At 40.3% G+C, this 13,883-nt stretch overlaps 1 protein-coding gene and 1 non-coding gene across 2 annotated transcripts in view; both read left to right on the top strand.

Moving 5' to 3' along the window:
- Positions 1–263: 263 nt before the first annotated feature.
- SYNE3 (spectrin repeat containing nuclear envelope family member 3) overlaps positions 264–13,883 on the top strand; it is an 82,498-nt gene continuing 68,878 nt past the window's right edge. The window contains exon 1 of the mRNA XM_039382684.1: positions 264–511. The gene's annotated coding sequence lies outside the window, so the exon portion shown is untranslated. The remainder of the gene's footprint in view (positions 512–13,883) is intronic.
- On the top strand, positions 1,626–1,899 carry LOC113986603. The gene has a single exon (XR_003540243.2).

Genomic DNA, 13,883 nt, shown 5'->3' with positions numbered 1-13,883 from the left:
AGGCTGCAGCGGTGGGGCGCAGTCAGGTTCGCAGGAGGCAGCGGTGGGACCTTTCAGTCAGCACCTCCTGTCCCCATAGGCAGCGGAGGCTTTAAGTGGGCAGCTGGCAAAGGCTGGCTCTGCCTCCCTGCTGGCTTCGGCCGTTCCCAGGGGTCGATTTGACTGCGTTCAGTTGCCCTGTTTTGGTTGATTTTTTTTTTTGGTGGGATGAAGCGGGCGATTTGTATCACTGAGGAAGAAGCCGTTCGTTGCATGCTCAGCTTTAGTGCTGCAGGATGGAGAGGTGGGAGCGAGGTTGGGCTGGGTGGCTGCCCGTGCAAAAGAGTGCTTCAGTCGGTGCTGGAACACGGGCAGAACTGCTGAACGTTAGCCAGGGAAGTGCTGGATTTGGAGCATGTCCTGCAGTTGGTGTGTGCAGCCAGCTGTGCCTGAGCTCCGGGGCAGATCCTTTATTCTTTCCAAGAACTTGGTGCAGAACATGGAGGTCTCCTGAAGCAACAGGGCCCATCCTGTAAGTAGAAGAAAAATGTTGGAAAGTTTTCCTCTGTACTGAAATACAGTCTCTCACAAATAACAAGTCAAAGTATGTTTCTGAGTATTAATTTCCATTGCACCTGTAATATCCAGACTTTTGGTATATTAATGGCCATTTGTCGTTACTTGCATTTGTAAGGAATATAACTTTTTCTATCCAGCTCTGCTCCTGTGAGAGCTTTACAAACAAGATTGGCTTGTCTTCAGCATTCAGAAGACTGCTTGCCTAGCTTTGTTTTTTGTGGTATCCAGATGATGCTTGAGTGACAACTTTGTTTTCATTTTTTATGAAACCACCCTCAGGCATCACTTGTGTTGCCTTTTATTTAAATTTAATTAGAACACGTTCCAAAGGGAATTGTGCCAAACTTGCATTTTTTCATCCCATGTCAATAGCTTATGAATATTAAAAGTGTTGCTGCACTATTTGAAAGTAGATGTATTCATGAAGAAATACTTTCTACAATTAATTTGAAGGCCAAGTTCACATGTTGTGTAGCTGATGAACATTGTGTATTTTGTGTGTCAGTTCATTTTGATTTCAGCAGAACAGCCAGGCTCAGTCGTGTTGATAAAGACACAGAGAAGTGTTTGCTTTCTGCAGTTAATGTGTCGTGATTAACATGGCAAAGGTTGTGCAATATGAGGAAAAATGTGTCCACTTTGTGCTAGATGAAACTGCAGTAACTTATGAGGAGCATAGGTGTGCTTTTCTATTTGTTTAACTGTTTTAATATAAAGAGACATAACAAGTGTTAAGTGTAACAGCCCAAGTGGTCTGTTTTGTAATTTTAATCAAAGGCTCCTGCCAGTTTTAGATGCTGGGGAGTCAGAGTGGAATGAAATCAAAATTGATTAAAAAGAAAGATATCTTTCTATTCTTAAAGACAACTAAATGCTTTCTTTCAACAAAATATTCAGCTATGAACAGGGCTCTAGTATTTGCCTCCCTGAATTTTGTCCCAACTATTTCTACAGGGGATGGTTCATTAGAAATAAGTGACACAAGGACACCAGACTCAAGAGTAACAAAGCCATGTGAGGATATGCTCTTTCCAGTATAACATAACCAACCACAGTTGTAGCTTAATCCTCTGTAGTCGAAGAAGTGCCCTTGGTTGTTGGTACCCTGGGCACACCAGGCTTGCAGAGAGAGCACCTGTGTGAGGAAGCCGAGGCATTGCCTGTCAGAGGAGCAGCAGCAACATGCGCAATATTCCTCCAACAGCTGCCATTCTGTTGCCACGGAGATAATGACTTATCCCATGTCATTATTGATCTACCAACAGTAAGAGCAATTCTGCAGTCTGATATTGTTTGGCAAATAAAGTAATGTCTGCTGAACACTGAAAAACTGCTATAAGTGTTGGAAAGCTGCTCAGAAGTCTGTGCTAAATAGAGGTACCTGAATTTGTAATTACTCACTGTAGTTTTGTGAGATTGGCCTGTGAGCTAATATTAAGCTTAACAGAATGGTTTTTAATAAGGTATTCAGTATGGTCAAATGCTTCTGGATTATGCAATATGCAGCAGTTTGTTAGTGGATAAACACTTTTCCCTGATGATAAGACTTAGAACAATTAGCCCATGTACACTCTAGACACAGAGATAATTATGTCACCAGGTCCTGTCTTCTATCAGTCTAAGTGAAACTTCTTGTATTTTCCAGATAATGATTTAAATCATCTGTTCAGAAGAAATATTAATGGGACTCCCATAAGACTCCTGACAGTTTGATGATGTTCCTGCTAGAAGACCTATTACCTCATTTTGAAAACACTAATAAAAGCACCAGTATTCAAGCTGCAGGGCTCAAATGGTCACTGTTAGTCCTAAGTTAGTTTACTTTCAGGCATTCTCCTGCTGAACAGAATTATTAGTTATAAATTGATGGATTGATGTTCTTACACGGTGTAGAAGGAGGTGGACATCCAAGAATGATACTCTCAGCAGTAAGGTTTTTATTTTTGTTTTTAAGAAGAGGAGAGCTAAGTTAGCTGGTGAGAAAGAAAAGTCTCATTTCAGTTTATCAGAACAGCACACCTCTTCGTGTTCAAGCCTGATATCTGTGTGTCATTCTGACTTGTGATAGTGACTGGAAATGAGGTCCCTTATTGTGCCCTAACAATTGAGCTCTACTTAGGCCAGTTTTTTTTTTTGTTTCTTGAAGTTTTTTAGTGGGTTGGCTTGAGCTCCAGCTGTTCTGCATGCCAGGTAAATAATTTCAGCATACCATAAAGGTAACATCTGGCAGCACCGACATATCTTCAGTTTTCAGAGCATTATGAATGCTTAAAATGCACCTATAATTCTGGGCTGCCTAAATTGTGAACACTGAAGACACATCTGTGAAAAGTTCTTTGTTATTTTGAAGATGAGCTAGTTTGAAAAAGTTGTGCAACAAGCAGCAGATATGTAGAAGTGTTGTGAGGGTTTTACTGATGTAGAAAATCAGGTCCCGTGGGAAATTAACATTTTGGAATTTAGGCTGTATGTAACCTGATCTAACCTGGAGATCCATAATCAAGCTTTTTTCTGAACTGGGCAGGTAATTACATAGTATCCATGGATTTATATTCCCAAGACAGTGTCTGTGATAGCTTTGAAATACAACAGTCCATTTCATAAAGGACAGAGGTGAAGAATATGTACAAAATTACCTACATCAGTTTAACTGATGGGCGATAAACATGACCTAAGGCAGTTTTTTGACTTAGATCATGTAAGGATGCCTTTGGCAGAGAGGGGTAAAGGAAAAACGTCTGAGCTCCACATTGAACAAGTAGAATGCAAGATCAAGTTCAGGCTTGAATGTGAACCTTTAAAAGAGGCACTCTTTAGACTTCAAGTTTGCTTCTTAGTGACATTGATCTCACTATGTTCCTCTTTTCACTCTGCTTTGTGAGTTGTGACACTGTCCTGAAGCAAGGACGTAGTATGACCTCTGTAATAGAGGAGCAGAGTTATTCTTTGTGATAAGCAAGCTGCTTGCAGCTGTTCTGCCTGATCAAAATCTGTTAGATCCTTGTTTCTTAGTTGCAGATGGTAGTGGTGCTTGAGTCTTTCAATATTACAGAGGAAGCATAATTTTATATACATCTATTTACATGCAGAACTGAGAAATACTATGTCTAATAAGAACACCTCTTGCCTCTTCTAACCTAGGAGTTAGGAATGCAAAAATCTTTTCACGAGTCTGAGAAGAAGACTGGACAAACTCAAGAGAGAGAACTTGATCTGCTAAATATTAAAGATACCATTATGGTATCAAGTCCTGAGCCATAGAAGGCTGGGGACTGGGACTGTAACTATATGCATGTCCTGTTCTTTGCTTCCTGTGCACTCACTTTTGTCCAGTGTTGCAGGAACAGTGTCTTGAGCTTTGAGTTCCCAAATGGTATGTGATAATTTGTACAAATTGTAATTTACTTAAAATGCTGAAGGTGTCTGGTCTTTCATAAGGGTTGGAAAACCCCAGGGCAGTCTCTGCCTGTAAGAAAGATTCTTGTGCCCCAGTTAAGGTCTGTCGGCATACTCTCTATACCTGCGGTGACAGGGGTGCTTTACTTGGCTTTGCTTGTTTTGAGAACGTGCAGATGGAGTGGGATAAGAGCAGCTCCGATTATCGTGTCTGTCGTGACCACGAGGGGGCCCTGGCAGCTCCCGTCAGGCGACGAGTGAGCCCCGAGTTACATACTGTGCTAAAAGGGCGGGGTCAGGACTGAGTGCTTGTCTCAGTTACATCTGTTCAGCACTTCTGAATTCCTTACCTCTTCTATATAATTTTTTGATGCAGTATTTTGGTATGTAATTTTGAGAAATACATCTCATATTACAAAAACGTTCCTCAACTTTAATAAATATCACTGGCCGTTTCGTCTCCTCTCCATGTTTCAACAGCATGAGCTATTTCTCCAAGTCAAAATTCAAGTTTTGCACACATCACTGTATTTATGAAACAGATGGAGTTGTTATGGAGAAGCTTAATCAGATTTTTTTTTATATCTTACTGGGTTTAAACTTGGTACTATGATATTTCAATAAAGATGTTATTTCTCTCACCACATATCCTTTAGTCTTTCAGGTTTTTTTCTAGGAATACATGTATACATTTTAACATTTTTAAGCTCTTGTAATGTTCCTTTGGAAAGGCACAATAGTCTAACCAATGTTGCGACCAGAAATCACATGAATTACTGTTTCTTAATCTTTACTTGACAAATCCGAAAGTCATTCTGGGAGCCTGGAAACTTTTTGTTGAAACATTAGTCTTTAGTTGCTAGTGTTATCAATGTAATTTAATATAAGTAAGCTCTCATTACTGTAAAAATATTGAGTGTAATTCTTAGCTATATACTGAATGTTTGTGGAAGTGCAGTGGTGTTATTTTAAAGCAGGGATGAAGAAAAGCGAGTAGCTAAAGCAAAATTAGTCATAGCAACCAATGATACTTGTAAAAAGATGTTTCTAGTCTCTAGTGTATAAGGTGTTATGCAGAATAAAATGACTCTCATCTGACATCTTGTTGTGTAGAATGAAGCTTTCCAGGTTTTATGCCCATTTGAGTTCTTTTGACTAAAATTTCCCAGAAGAGCTGCACAAGGTTTATCCTCTACTAAAGAGAACTTGAATTTGGATGAGGCAGATGTAAAGTGTGTTACCTCTGAGAAGAGAGCTGTGATGTGGAATTTGAGGGCTTGAAAGTTAATTGAGAACTGACTTTGACAGGAATTGTGCATGGAAATGTGCCCGTGTCTGGCTGTGGTATGAGGTTCTGCAAAACTATTTCAATATGTACGAACTAAATTGAGGTAAAAGTATCTGGTTTGTGTTGTTGGTTTTTTTGTTTGGTTTTTCCCCCCCCCAGTGTATGTGATACTATCCCCGTTTTTCTTATTTTGCGTGGGCTGAGCTAGGGTCTGTTTCCTGTAACAAAAGTAAAGGGAGTGTGTGCAAAGGTGTGGGAGGCTGGAACTCAGGTAGAAGGGAATTGTACTTCTCATCTGATGCAGACAGCTACAGTGGTTGATCCTACAGATGGATGGGGCAGTGTCTTTCCAAGTGTATTCCAATCACTATCCCTTCAGAGCAGGGAGCTTTTCAGACCAGATAGGTGAGTATCTGAGGGATACTTGAGTATGGACGGGAGAGACAGTGGAGCTGACAAGGAGCATTAGTAAGACTGTAGCAACTAGGTCTGATGGTACTGACAGCAGAAACCACTGGAAACAAAATTGGGAAGAGTTTGAGGTAAAAAATAAATTTAAAAAAATCTGTACCATGAAGAAAAAGGATGGGATAGGACTGAAATGGCTAAAGTTTAGTGACACATGCAAAATAGGCTTTTCCAAGAGCAGAGAAATAAGTCCTCAAAGCTTTTAGGGGAGAATCTAGTGGCAGTGTGTCTTGGCCTTCTGTGCCACTGGTCACCTTAGTGACCACACTATGGTGAAGAACAACCAGCTTGTGATCTTACGCTCAGTGCAGAAGTTACCAGGTGGTTTGTGCAAGGATCAATGTGAATTTGTGTTGTAAATGTGTGTTGTAAAGTTTATTGTTAATTGACTTCTGAGGAAACAAGCACAGATGCAAGTTGTTAATGGAATGTTCTCAGAGTTGTGACATAGGACACTCAAGAAATGCTAGTTTTAGGCTGAACAACTTTCAAAATTGCATGTATAGCACACCAAAGTTTTCATTACGACATCTTTTTTCCCCAGAAGCCCTACATATTCAGTTAGTAGGCATTAATTTTCTTGGTGTGCCCTGACGTTCAAACAGAGAAAGCTGCTTGCAGGAGGACAGCATTAGGCCTTTAATATGCCTTCCTTGGATTGATTTTATTTTAATCTCTCCTATGGAAGGAAACCTGGAAAATTAGAGTACAGTCCTCAACAGTGCTCACTGCTGGTGTTTGAGTGTTTGTCTTGATGCAGTTTGAAGGCTGACTAGGAAAAGTTCTTGGTCCTTGCAATTGTAATTAGAGTCAATGAAGCAAAGAGTATATATACTGCAAAAATCACTGTGAAAAGTTAGGTGTCTTAAACTGAGTTTCTGAAATGAATGGGGGCTTTCAACTTGCTGCCTGCTGAGAACAGATCCTGATGTCACAGCTGTAAACTGTGAGCTCCCCCCATATATTAAGGTCTCTAAAAAAGTGTCCATGAGTACAGCAGGAATATGTTTGATCATTTGGTTTTTAGGGGAGTTTTTATATGATGTGAAGAAAATTAGACCCAAAGATCTAGAAAAAACTTAAAATGGGAGAGGAGGAGTGGGTGTGTTGGCATACTTGCATTTGTAATCTGTGGAGTCAAATCAAGAAAAGAGTCAAAGTATCACTTGTGGGAGGTAAAAATACAAATTCTTAAAGGGGAGCCCAGAAACTTGAATTTTTAGGTTGCTGCACTTACTTAAAAAGAGAAACTTGTAAAACCAGAAAAAACAATATAAAGATGAGGGACATTGGGGTGGGTTTGATATTCTGAAATGTTTTTGCTCTCCTTTTTTGAAGTATGAAAACCTGTATCTCTTGAAAATCTGACTGTTCCAGGAACATGTGAACTGAGAGAGCACTGCCAAATGGCCCATATAAATATGGTGATTTTCCTTATTCTGACTGTGCACATACAGTGGTTTTAATGCTCATAACTGCATCACACAAACATACAGTTTTGTTTGGTGAGGATTACTAATAATGCATCTTTAGAGGGTGAGCAGTTCTTTCACAGAATAGGCAGCTTCCCCACAAATACATACATATGCACCTTTCCTAAATTTCCATTAAAATAATTGCATGCTTTCTAATGCTTCCTGTTAAGTTAATTTCTTGCAATTCAGTGATTGAAATTTTAATCCTGCAGTACTCTAAGCTCTTCCTCAGAAGTTCGTAGCAGCATTCCTCCTTTACTGATACCCATGGTAGCTGAGATTGGTCCCCAGCCTCCTTGGTCATAGCTAGCAACTTGCAAGATAAAGAACTTGGCCCTGAAAGTTGTGTGTCATTTAACTGTAGCAGGTGCTGGGCTTGTATAAAGGCCTGCTTTATAACCAGCTTGACTTCATTTAAAACAAACAAACAAAAGCACTTTCACCCTGGGCAAAAGCTCTGAGTTTCAGAACAATCACTTTCCCTGTGACAGTGATGCTCAGATCACTCTGAATCATCCTTGGACTCCCTTTCCTATCAGTAGCCCTTTTGCTCTTTGTTTAGATACTAGTTTTCAATCGATGCTAGTCCTGGGAGACATGAGGAGGCAAAGGTGCACCCTTGCTGCTGCTTTCTGTCACCGTGCTTTAGTTTGAGACACTCAATCCAAGTAAGTTGATCTATGCTCTATTGTGGTTTCATGCTTGACTGCTGTGGTGAATGATTTAAGGTCTGTGTTCCATGGAAGGAGGAAAGTAAAACTAAAGACTTTTCCTAGACCCACAGTCTTCTAAACACTGGCATGCAAGAGTTGTTTGGTGTAGTGTGTGTTTCCCATCCCTTAAAAGACTAGATGCGAACAAATTGTTTCACAAAGCTGGCATGCCTAGGAGCAGGGAAACTAGATGAGGTGAAAGTGTAGCTCCAGACTACTGAGTCTCAGGGAAATCAGAATAGCAAAACCGCATTTGTGGTGGGAAGGGAAGCAAGGAATAATTTTAATAGTAAAAACTTTATGGAATGTTATATATCAACAGTTGCCTTTGCTATCTATCCAGAGGATTGCAGAGAGGAGCTGGGAAAAAAGTGCAGTCCATTGATGTTGGACACAGGAGGTTTGGCTACAAATCCTGATTTGCACTGTGCCCTGGCTTCCCCTGGTCTCCTGCTGAGTGTCAATGAGGGCATTGCCATTAGTTACGAAAGTTAGCACTGCATGCTCCTAAACCTACAGCTTTCCATTTTGTTGCTGCTTCCTTGACGCTTTCAAAGCAGAAGTCAACACTTTCCTCAGTCACAATCTGGTGGGGCTAGATTGTTGCTGCTCCAGAACATCTAGTGTTTTTCCCTAGGAACATTCAGAGTCGCTGGCAAACTGTGTGCCTGCAGTTCAGAGATCTCTAGGTACTGCCATAATACAGTCAGTAAACCTTTTTTGGTCTACAGAGTTCACAGCATAGATTATTCTTTGCATAAATTATGAGTCTCGTTCAGCTGCTCTCTTAAAAAAGATTAAAAATGCTGCTTATATGTAGGATTAGTCATAAACCTAATTAACTTTCATAGATTTATTTTTAAAAAGTGGATAGATATTGATTTTTCCTCTGGTTGAAGTAGAGTAAAAAATAAATGCAAAACAGAATATCTTTCATTTCAAAATGTGGGGAAACATTTGGACTTGTCTTTATTCTTATACCAGGTTATCAGGAATGGCAAGTCTGTGTTCTTTAATTCACTTATATTAATCAAATTCTCATGGATGAATAACATGAAGATTTACAGGTAAAAAATGGCTTCTGATTTTAATATACCAGATACAATTAATTTGAATTTTAGACTCATTCTCATCGCTTGTAGCTTGCATGGGATTCACAAGTGGTGTGTGCTTGATAGGTGCAGTGCTGCAAACAGCATGAGCCTCAGCAAGCCCAGTGTTTTCTCTCATCTGGAGACAGACATGTTGTATCAGCAAGCTTCTGTATTCCTGTTTACAAGTGCAGCAACAATAATCTTTTTTTTTTTCCCTTCTCCTAAAGATACTTTTTCACTCCTCCAGTTTGCAGCCTCCTATTTTCATATTAATGTATCTTCCTAACTGGAATAAGTCACTAGGTACTGTAAAGACACTTAGGAAAAGAGAGCTGTGCAGAATAGTGCACTTTAAAATATGTTGTGAAGAATGTAGCTGAAAGCAGGGAATATTTCTCAAAGAAACAAAATAAATTCAATAGTTTGTTCTAGTGGCAAAATTGAGACAAGTTAGAAACTGTATTTCCTGCACAGCTGCTAACCTTGCTGATGCCTAAATGTTAGAGGACTTGCAGAAAAAAGCCTCTGAGTGACCCTGGTGAATGGCAGACACAGGGAGCAAACAGTGTGGGGCTTCATAGCCCACTAGTGAAGATGCTCCTTTGGGCAAGGAGAGTCGTGTCTCAGGTGTTTTGCTCCCATCTGTGCCTCTGACTTGGTCTATGTTCAGTTGTTCTCTCATTGACACTTTTGCTAAAAGAATATTTTTAAAAGCAAAATTATTATACTGGTACTTAGATACAACGTCTATTTTTTTCTTCTTTATAGAAGCAGTATGAAAAACCCCCTTCCTTTTAGTAAAGCAGATATAAAGATTTTGACTACTGCAGATGCATCAGAAAAACTGCACCAGTGTAGTTTAAGTGTTCTGTGATCTTTTTCTACTGTTTTTTCTCTTCACTAACTGTAAAGTGATACTGCCTCCAAAGTTCCAGTCTGATTCCTTTATCAGCTTTTAACACCCTTTGTGTATGCTTTTGGGCACTGAGTGTTTCTTCTTATATTTAGGGAGAAAAGGAAAGTTTTCATATTGCTAAAGGATGTGTAGGCATGAGACTGAAAACAAACAAGAGAACCTGTGAGAACCTGCAAGGAAAACAGGTAGCAGAATAATGATGCTTGGGAAAGGAAGTTCATAGACCCATGGAATGTTTGGGGTTGGAAGGGACCTTAAAGACCATGTAGTTCTAACTCCCCTGCTATGGGCAGGTGCACATTCCACTAGACCAGGTGGCTTAAAACCTCATCCAGCATGGCCTTGAGGGAAGGAGCATCCACAGTTTCTCTGGGCAGTCTGTTCCAGTCTCACCACCCTCATAGTGAATAATTTCTTCCTAATATCTAATCTAAACCTGCCCTCTTTCAGTTTGAAGCCATTCCCCCTTGTCCTGTCGCTACATGCTCCTGTATAAAGTCTCTCTCCAGCTTTCCTGTGGGCTCCTTTTAGATGCCAGAAGGGGCTATAAGTTCTTCCTAGAGCCTTCTGTTCTCCAGGCTGAACAGACCCAACTCTCTCAGCCTGTTCCATCTCTCTACTCATCTTTGTGGCCCTAGTTACTGCTTTGCTCTTGCTACAAAAATTGTTTGGTATTAACACATAGGATGAATGTTATTTATGGATGTTTTGATAGTGATGGAGGAATCCAGTATCATCAGTGGCAACTGTTCCTTTAGAGCATGTGTTCCAAATAATATGGTGTGATCCAAGCAAGTGATGTTCACATGAAGAATCCTGATATGTCCAATGTGTGTGATACAGTCTGTTCTGCTCACAAATAAATGGAGCAGTGCCTCAGCTGGTTAATAGTGGCTTAAGTCCCTTTGAATTGAGTGAATTTATATAGATTTTTGTCTGCTAACCTTGCTCCCACATTATTTTCATTATTAGGCTTACTTCTGTCAACTGCAGAAGCTACAGAGATTTGGGGCTTTTTCGGCAGTATCTTGTATCTAATAGAAAACTTGAAGTAAATTTCCTCTGTTCCTAATTGCATATGCTTACTATGATTCCAGAAGTGATACTGGCAGTAAGAAGTCCAGATTTAAATATCTTGTGTGCTGAAGGCTCCTATTCTCAGAAGAATATGCAGGTGTAAGGGACTTGGTTTGATTTAATGGATGTTGTTAACACTTTGTCTATTTACATTGTACAGGCTCTGTTTGACTGCAGTCTTCTGGGGTATTTGCTAACTTCTAGTTTGAGAGGAAATTCCAAATTTAAAAGCTAATAAAAAAGGGGCAGCAACTATCACTTTTCTGTTCACATGGAAACATACTGGCACAAAAAAAAAATCCTAAAATTAATTAATTTGTAATCTGTCTTACAGACTCTGTGCTTAAATTTCTAGTGTCCTTAGAGTGTTAAAATATTGAAGTTTGCCCATGAGTCAGAACTCGGGTGAAAAGTAAGTGCCTAACTACGGGACCATTTTAGGGTCAGAGGTGCATGGAGAAAATACTGAAAAACGAAGTTTAGCAAGAACAAGAGTGCATGTGTTGGCTATAGTTCACCAGGGCCAAATTCCTGCACACCTTAGGAACAGGAACCCTGGAGGAGCTTGGTGTAAGGGGGACATGAAACAAAGGATGGAGTGGCATGGAGGTGTTGGGGCCATGCTCTGTCGAAGACAATGCAGCTGATGGAAACTAAGCCAAGGGAATGACCCAAATGGTGACAGAAAGGTAAACTTTGCTTCATTAACTTGAAAATACATATCACCTTTCACACCACCACATATACTAGTGGCTAAAGTCACTCAAACTCCACCTAAATGTGAAATTACATCAACTGTGACTTTACCTTTTCCACTCTTTCAAAGAAAACTATATATTTATAGCTTAAGTGGGGAAAGAGGTCAGAGGAGATTCCACCTTTGTATCCTGGGATAGTTGACAGGCTGTACCTATCCTCCCCCCCACAGGGGTGCCTTGAGTAAGACTTGAATTCTTGGCTATACCAAATGCTTCTTCAGGAAATTCAGAGAGCAAACTTGTGTTTGTGACCGTACTTTTAGAGCTATATAATCATATCACAATTTAATGTACTTGTCACTGGCTGCATTATTCATACTTTAGGTATTCACATGTGCTTCTGCAGACAATGTATTTATCTCTGGCAATCCAATATCACAGATATGAGCCTGCCTGTCTATTGCTCAGTAAACTACACTGTTTTGCACCCGGCTGTGAGACTTATTGAACAGGACTGGACTTCTAGGCCAGCCTTGAGAGTTCATTGGGCACGACCAGACTATTTGTGAATTCAAAAACATGGTAATTCTTATTGAACATGATCAGAATTACAGTGCCACATTGGCCCTGCATTTCTGTTCCTTAATGTTGCATTGGCTGTCACTCAGAATAATAAGCCCAGCCTCCCCTAACCCCTCTGATACCTGAGGCCAGTTGGAATGCAAGAGGATTTATTTTCTGCCAAATTTAAAGCAACAGAAAAATTGACCTTACTCTTAATGCAACAGAGTGTCAGAACTGATATAGTAGCACAAAGTCTCACTTCTCTGTGGAGGCAGTCAGTCTGTGCCCAGGTGTGGAACCAAATTAGACAAAAGGTAAAATCCAAAATATGCAGCAGGGAGAATGTGAAATGCCAGGTTAAGTCTATGTGATCTCCACGTGAATACAGGACAGGAAGTTAGCCTGGTTTGCCAGTGTGATCCTTGTCCTAGTGCTCCTGAAGATAAGCTGCTTTGACATCAGCATTTAGAGTTTATAGTTCTTCATTCCTCACTGACTGAGAGTTCTGTAGCAACTCCTACACCACCCACAAAAGCTTTCTGTCAAGCAATGTACAACTTCTAGTAGCTATAAAACAATACACAAAAATATGCTGATAAATCCCAATGTTGAGATCTGTTGTGCCAAAGGCATGTCACTGGTATGTTGCACAGAAATGCTACTCTGCCAATAAATGCTGTTCCTCCCACCCTAACTGCCATGTGACTCATTATTTGAATAACAACATTGCTGTACATAAGCAAACATAAAGGAAAACATCCTAATGTCTTGTAATACTTGTTTGTCATCAGTTATGAGCGTGAATAAATGGGTGTGTTACGCTAATAAGAGAGAGCAGCTACCCTGCAGCATTTTAAGTGGTTTTCTGATGCCTTTGAGACGTCATGCAGGTCCTCCTGTGGAGTAAACCATGCCAACACCATTGTTACTTTTGCAGTATTTTGTGCTTTCCACCCAGTCTCTTGGGTATTCTACTCATCACAGGAAATGGCTGAAAATGCTGTACATTCACTGACAAATACTTGTGGTTTGGTTTAGCGGCTGGGCCAACTGCTTCTAAAAATATATTCCTTTTTTCCAAAGAAAGAGTGCTAGTGCTGCTGCTCTTTCTTTTTCAGAAGCCCCTCCACGCTTCCACACTGCTTGCAGTCATTCCAGCCTCTCCTGTGTCGTTTAGGTGTGGTTTGTGGGCAGCTTTGTATTGTTTGGGTAATGCACTGAATGCTCATTTACTTAATGCCTGCTGTTTGCCCATGTATAGGATTTTTTTTCTACCTCAGCACGTATAAGCTGTTTGAGGTAGTAAAATCTGAGCCATGAAAGCATCCACATAGGGAAATGCAGAAGAGGAACTTTATGCAAGCAATTTTTAGAGACAGGGATGCATTGTCCCCAACCAGCAAACTCTTTGAATACAAGGGGCTTAAAAGGTCTATGTATGCAAAGTAATTTCCAAGGGGGTGGTTTCATAAGGAATTAATTGCTGCCAGTGACAGTGGTTCATGTACTCACTGTGATAACTGAGCCAGTTTTCCCAAGGTGAATTCACAGGTAAGATTTTATATTCTCTATCACCTACCTATTCTAGAGACATTCCCTTGGAGTCCAACCCCTTTGGGTTGTATCCATTTCCTCA

Source organism: Pipra filicauda, unplaced genomic scaffold (assembly GCF_003945595.2).
Source record: "Pipra filicauda isolate LSUMZ 115617 unplaced genomic scaffold, ASM394559v2 scaffold27_size4233163_pilon, whole genome shotgun sequence".
NCBI classification, from domain to species: Eukaryota; Metazoa; Chordata; class Aves; order Passeriformes; family Pipridae; genus Pipra; species Pipra filicauda.
This window is presented reverse-complemented; position numbering and strand designations above follow the sequence as displayed.